Genomic DNA, 6,251 nt, shown 5'->3' on the forward strand with positions numbered 1-6,251 from the left:
TTCCAAACTACATATTTCAATTACTCACAGTAATACATAATATAACATATTCAACTTTTTCCGAGAATATTTCAGAAATACAATTTAGTACTGGAGTTAAATAAAAAATTTGCAAACTGCAGCGTTGACCCTGCCTAAGTAATGACTAAATAAAAATCAAATAATGTAGCTCGATATTTCCATTTCCTCACCGTCATGCACTTACAGGTTGCCACTGTTTATGGTGGTTTCGGGTCAGCTGCTTGTCTGTCACATGATCAGGAAGGAAGAAAAACATTAACATTGAACATGGGCTGGAGCAGATGAAAGCTCTTGGCCTGACTGTCAGTGCTCTGAGGTGATGAGAGATGTCATTACTTATTCATGAGTCCTAAATGCAGAGCAGAGGAGATGGGCATGGCTGACCCTGAATCGTAAGGAGTGGGTTACGTGTGTGTGTGTGTGTGTGTGTGTGTGTGTGTGTGTGTGTGTGTGTGTATGTGGGAGTGAGTGTGTTTGTGTGTGTTTGTGGTGGGGGGGATGAAAGCAGTGTGATTGAATCAGACTCAGTGCATCAGCTGTGGTGTTGACCTTATCTACAGGGCCATCTGAGATAAACAAAGAGCATATGCAATCTTTATTTCTAAAACATGTTCTTTGGTCATACCCAAACATCGCCAATATTTTAATAGAGAGGGAAGAAGGAGTTTGGAGTGTTGTTGGTCTGGGGACCTTTAAGGATATATTCAACTTTATTAGTGCTCTACACTATTATTAAATGATAATTTAACATGTTTTAGTTGATTACCAATAAATCAATCAGACAAAGTTATTGTGTAGTGCAGCTCAACTTTAACTACTTTATGTACAAGAATACAGATATTGGACAATTCTCTAAAACACCCAGCTTTGTACGGTACAATAACAACAACTTTATTACACCCTGCTGTCTTTGTGAAAGGTAAAACAAAGACAGAATGGGGGAACAGATGTGTTGCGCAGCTGAACCGGCAATTGAGGTTGTAACAGAGCCGTGCTGACATCCGTGTGAATGGGAAACGGAATGACACACAGTCGTCGACGAACAGACTGGTCAATAAATGACAAAAGCGTTGTAAATATCCTCAGTTATTAATCACTCACAGAAACACTGCATGCAAAGTATCCCCCTATCGCTTTCTCTATCCTCTTTTTGAGTCAGGTCGAGTTTGAGTACTCACACACAGTGGATCTTTTGCTTCTGTAATGCCGGTATTTTGTGGGAAATCACAACTAGGGCGACATTACAGCACCTTGGCTTACTTCTGGGTGAATGACCAAAAAGCCAGTGTTGCGGTGTTGTAGAATCTCTGCGTGAAAGGGGTTTTTGTTAAATATTTGTGCTTGGAAATATGCTTAGGGTGTGGCTATGGTTCAGAAAAAATCCAGGTCATGGAAACTGGTTAAGGCTAGGCAACTAAACACTTATAGCGTGCTCACACTATCCTTTTGGCCGCGGCCAAAACCGGTTTTTCAGCTAAAGTCTAGTACCTTTAAGTAGTGTGAGCGCACCCGCTCCGCGCTCAACTGGGGCCAGCTGGCCCTCCACGGCCCGCTTGAAATAGGTGGGCTTTAGCGGAGCCGTTTGCACATGTACGAGCACGAGCGTGCGCACGTGTACGCGCACGAGCACGAGCCCTACGGCAGTAGCGTTATGTCCGCCTGTTCGACATGTAAATAGAAGGACGGACCATGCGCGGACATTTAACAACAACAACAATGGTGGTGAAAGGTTCACGTTGGTGTGGTGCGGAGGTGGAGTGTTTACTGCAGATTTGGTCGGATGAAAATATTCAAAAACAGTCGACAAGACGCACAAAAACTCTGAGGTCTGTGGAAAGATTTGTAAACAAAGCCACACACACGCGATCAATGCGTGTGACGTGTTACGGCGTGATGGCGTGTGGACAGCAAGAAGCATTGGCCGAGGCCCTGGTAGTGTGAGTACAAACGGGGCTGGGGCGCGGGGGGGAGAGGGAGGGGGGACAAGTACCCTAAAGTCCGGGTCTCGGTCCGGGAGGATAGTGTGAGCGCGCCCTGAGTTAAAGAAAGAAAGAAAAGTAAGAATGCCTTTATTCATCCCGCAAGGGGAAACTCAATTTTTTTTCATTCTGTTATTATATTATTCACGTTACACACACAGAGACCCGGAATACACACACATGCACAAACAAGGATTAAAAGAAAATAATGAGGAGAACTAAACTCAGGTCCCCTGCATCAAAGTCCAATTTGTTACATGCTCTCCGCCTCACTTGCCTCCTTGGCACTAAATGTTAATGATGTGCAGAATTGTCCCCAACACATCCCCATACTTAGACTACAGACTAGGTCGATTGCCAGACTAGTTTTTATTTTATTGGAGGTTAAAGTTTAGGAACAATTAGGGGCTGAATTTAAGTACTTTTTGTGTGTTTCCCATTGTCTAATTGAAATTTGCAAAATCCTTTTTTGCTTAATTGATCTGTCATATATGCAGCCATTATCATTGCTTCTATTTACTCAACGTACTAGTCCTAACGTCCAACATTTTAGCAGGGACAATAAAAAGTTACAGTAATGTTAAAGTCCCCTAGTTCCAATAAAATGCTATACACTTTCTGAAAAACAGGCTGAAAGAGTGCAGGACCACTGGCATGATTCTTTCAGTAAACCTAAAAATATGTACCTTTAAAAACTGATCTCCTCATGGAGGGCAATTATAAAGTGACCAAAAATACAAACAACAAAAGTGACCCAGTGATCCAGCTGAATAAAAAGTAGCTGTAATAATTAAACTCACAGTTTTGGGAATTATGAAGAGGCTATTTTGCTATAAAATAAAAGGACCACTTTGCTGCTTTTAAATATTAGATATCAACAGTTTAATGACTTGGATTAGACTGAATATAGTTTTTCATTCTCTTTGCCCCGTGAACATAAGGAGACACCTGTTCATGTTTCCCCCTCACACTTTGTTTGAACTCTCCAACCCTCGTGCCTCCTCTGCTGACTTGAGTTACAGCGGAATGCTTTGGATGGGATATTTTGAGTGAACAGCATCCTTCATAATCCATATCCAGTTAACCAGTGACTTAGTTTCCCACTGAATACAGCTCTTGTGTGATCAGAGACCTGTCCACAGCTGAGGGCGCTACTGTTTCAAAGCAGCTGGAAACGACCTGTCATCGGGTGGGGGGTGATGATAATGGATGGGTATTATGAATTTTATATGAAAGCTTAGGAACATCATACACACTTAACACATGCACACACATATTTTGTGTGTATTTAATACCCAGAGAACAGGGTTTGGGAAACAGAAGCCAGACAGCTGAGTTGGTATAATCTTACTTAGCAACCGCTTTATTTGGATTTTCACACCTAGATATTTGCCAAAATGAACTCAACATCATTTGAATGTTACTACTGCAACCTACCCAACCCCCGCAAGTCCAGTGAGCACTTTACCCAATTTGATACAGCTGGCCTCGGATGAAGAATGTAAACTTAGTCCCAGTCTTGTAGACGGAAGATAGCAGGTAAAAAAATAAAACAATGTTTCCCCATATTCCCAACCTGATTTACAAACTCTGTGCTCTGTTTTCTATCTAGTAGACTCCTGAGCAAACAACACAGAAAGGTTACACTACAGGAAATTAATCCAGTATCACATAACTATTTCTGTTTGATAGAGGTGGATGTAAAATATGCATGTCTGGACTCAGTGGGACAACCCCACCACGCTATTATTGACTATTCATTTCCCCCTGTTTTGTCATTGATGTATGTGGGCAAAGGAATAAGTAATGCATATGTAACCTATAGCATATACTCATTTTTAAATATACATTGGCCAAGAAGTAAAAAGCTGCCCCAGTGATTTTTCCACAGTCCTTATCTGCATTTGCAGGTTGCCCAGATCCATCAATGTTTATGAAGCTGAGGCCAGTGTAATTCTAGTACATTTATCCAGCTGGAACACACACATGCGAGTAGACATGCACATAGAAACATACAGACACACTTAGAGGGACTTTTCCATTATGCCATGAATATCTCTGGCATGCCCAGTGTGTTTTTTTCCTCCTTTCTTAATATCCAACCCAGACAAAAATCTTGAATTATTTTTAGAGAAAAAATTCCCAAATATTTTATAGTAGATAAGGTGGAGATATGGCTATGGGAGGCTCCTGGCTGGGCGTCACTGGAAGATAACTAGGTATTATTAATGACCTGACACTGGAACAGGCTAAAGTAATTAGGCTCTTCCCTCTCTTCTTCTCTTCTGCCCTCCTTCCCTCTCTCCGCCTTGGTAGATGGGCGTGCAAATTTTGGCGATAGTTTGATAACCAAAGGGACACCAGCATCCTGCAGACAGCACGATGCAAAAAAAAGGGCAGAATGAATGAGTGCAGTAAAAAAAAGAGGGATGCCATTGATGTTATCGAAGTTCATTCGATTTGCCGCAGAGAAAGCAAGGCGCCTATCGGATACATTCACCTGTGAATGGTTAATTGTCCAGCACATGCATATGGGCGAGTCATTAATAACATTTGACCAATGGTTTAATTCTCTCTCCCTCTCTCTCTCTCTCTCTCTCTCTCTCTCTCTCTGTCTCTGTCTCTGTCTCTCCTTCGCTCTCTTATTCTCCTACTTTAAAATATATGAAACAACATTATGTTTTCATATTGTATGTATTTGTCTTAGCTGGTATGGTCAATTAGGGTGCACATTCCCAATGACATAAAGGAAACTTATGAATAAACTTCTATTTTGTTGCTATGTATATTTGTATAAAGCAAAAAAAAGGGTTATCTATTAATTGTCTTAATTGCCGATTCTAATGATTTACTCAAAACATAATTCATGCATTGAGTCACTGCTCCCAGACCTTTTCTCTACATCAATGCAGTGAGCCTTCTTAATTTCAGTGTTTGCTAATTTTTCAATTTTAATGTGTTAATCTGACACAATTATATCTTATTCAGTCATTTGTTTTTAATTACCTTCATGCATTTTGCAGTCTTTTTGAATAAGATGCCAGCGTGATACAGGACGGTGCACAACTGTAAAAACAGGCCATAATATTGTTCAATATTATCATTTATACAGTGCAAATGTATACATTTGTGAACAGTGCAATGATAAAGAAACAAGAGACTTACTACCACTATGAGAAATGAAGGATGCAACCTTTTGTCAAACAGGTCATTTAAGTTAAAATATAAACCTTTCATGTGCCATAGCTTTTGAAACACTACTGTTGCTAGTGCAAAAGTAATAAATATTCACTAGTAACAATCTTAAATTGGTGTCATCTTTCTTAGCTGTTCATGATGACAGCCATATGACAAAATCGCTGGGCACAGAAAATCATAAAACATGTAGTATACATGTGATACATTGCACTGCTGCAGTTGTAGAATACATTTTCAGCCGAGCTAATAAAAAATAGCATATGATAAAAATCACCAGACAAAGAATATGTCATATAATTATCTTCTCAAGACACACCACCCATGTGGGGTAGCGATCCCCTTTAAAGCCCCATTTGTCTTTTGATCCATTAGCAGAAAACATCTGCAGTATCTGTCTATCTCTCACCGCGCCTAGGATGGAGAGGGAGAGTCTGAGATACATTAAGACAGCCAGTTGGTCTGTTAAGTGTTTAAATGTGATGCTATCCATCCCCTGGGTGCCCAACCAGACCCTCAGATTGTGTGCATGTGTGTAAGAGAGTGTTTGTCTGTGTGTCTATGCTGAAAACCTGTGTGATCTGATAATGACCCTGACAATGGTTCTGTTTCTCTGTGCATGTGCATTTGTGCATTGTCAGACTTTGTGTGTGTGTGTGTGTGTGTGTGTGTGTGTGTGTGTCTGTGTGTGTGTGTTTGTGTGTGTGTGTTTGTGTGTGTGTGTGTGTGTCAGACAAGGCAATCATGCAGACAGACAGAGAGCAGTGGTGAGTCACTCCAGATAGATCCAATGTCCACTTATCACAAAGGAGAGAATAAGGAGATTATCTCTAAATAAAAGGTTGCCAGTTCCATCTGAACTAGTACCTCTGAGCCGGATGGACAGGCTTGTCTCTATTCTCTTGTTTCCTCCCTCTCTATCACTTCCTCGCTGCCAGATTTTCTCCTTATTTCTTGCACGTTTTTTTCCATCTAATTGCCTCTTTACATCTTCCTCTCACTTTATAATTTTTGTCTTCCTTTTTCTCCCTCTGTTCTGAATCTTTTCAACAATTA

The sequence above is a fragment of the Echiichthys vipera genome (assembly GCF_963691815.1).
Source record: "Echiichthys vipera genome assembly, chromosome: 8".
Classification (NCBI taxonomy): Eukaryota; Metazoa; Chordata; class Actinopteri; order Perciformes; family Trachinidae; genus Echiichthys; species Echiichthys vipera.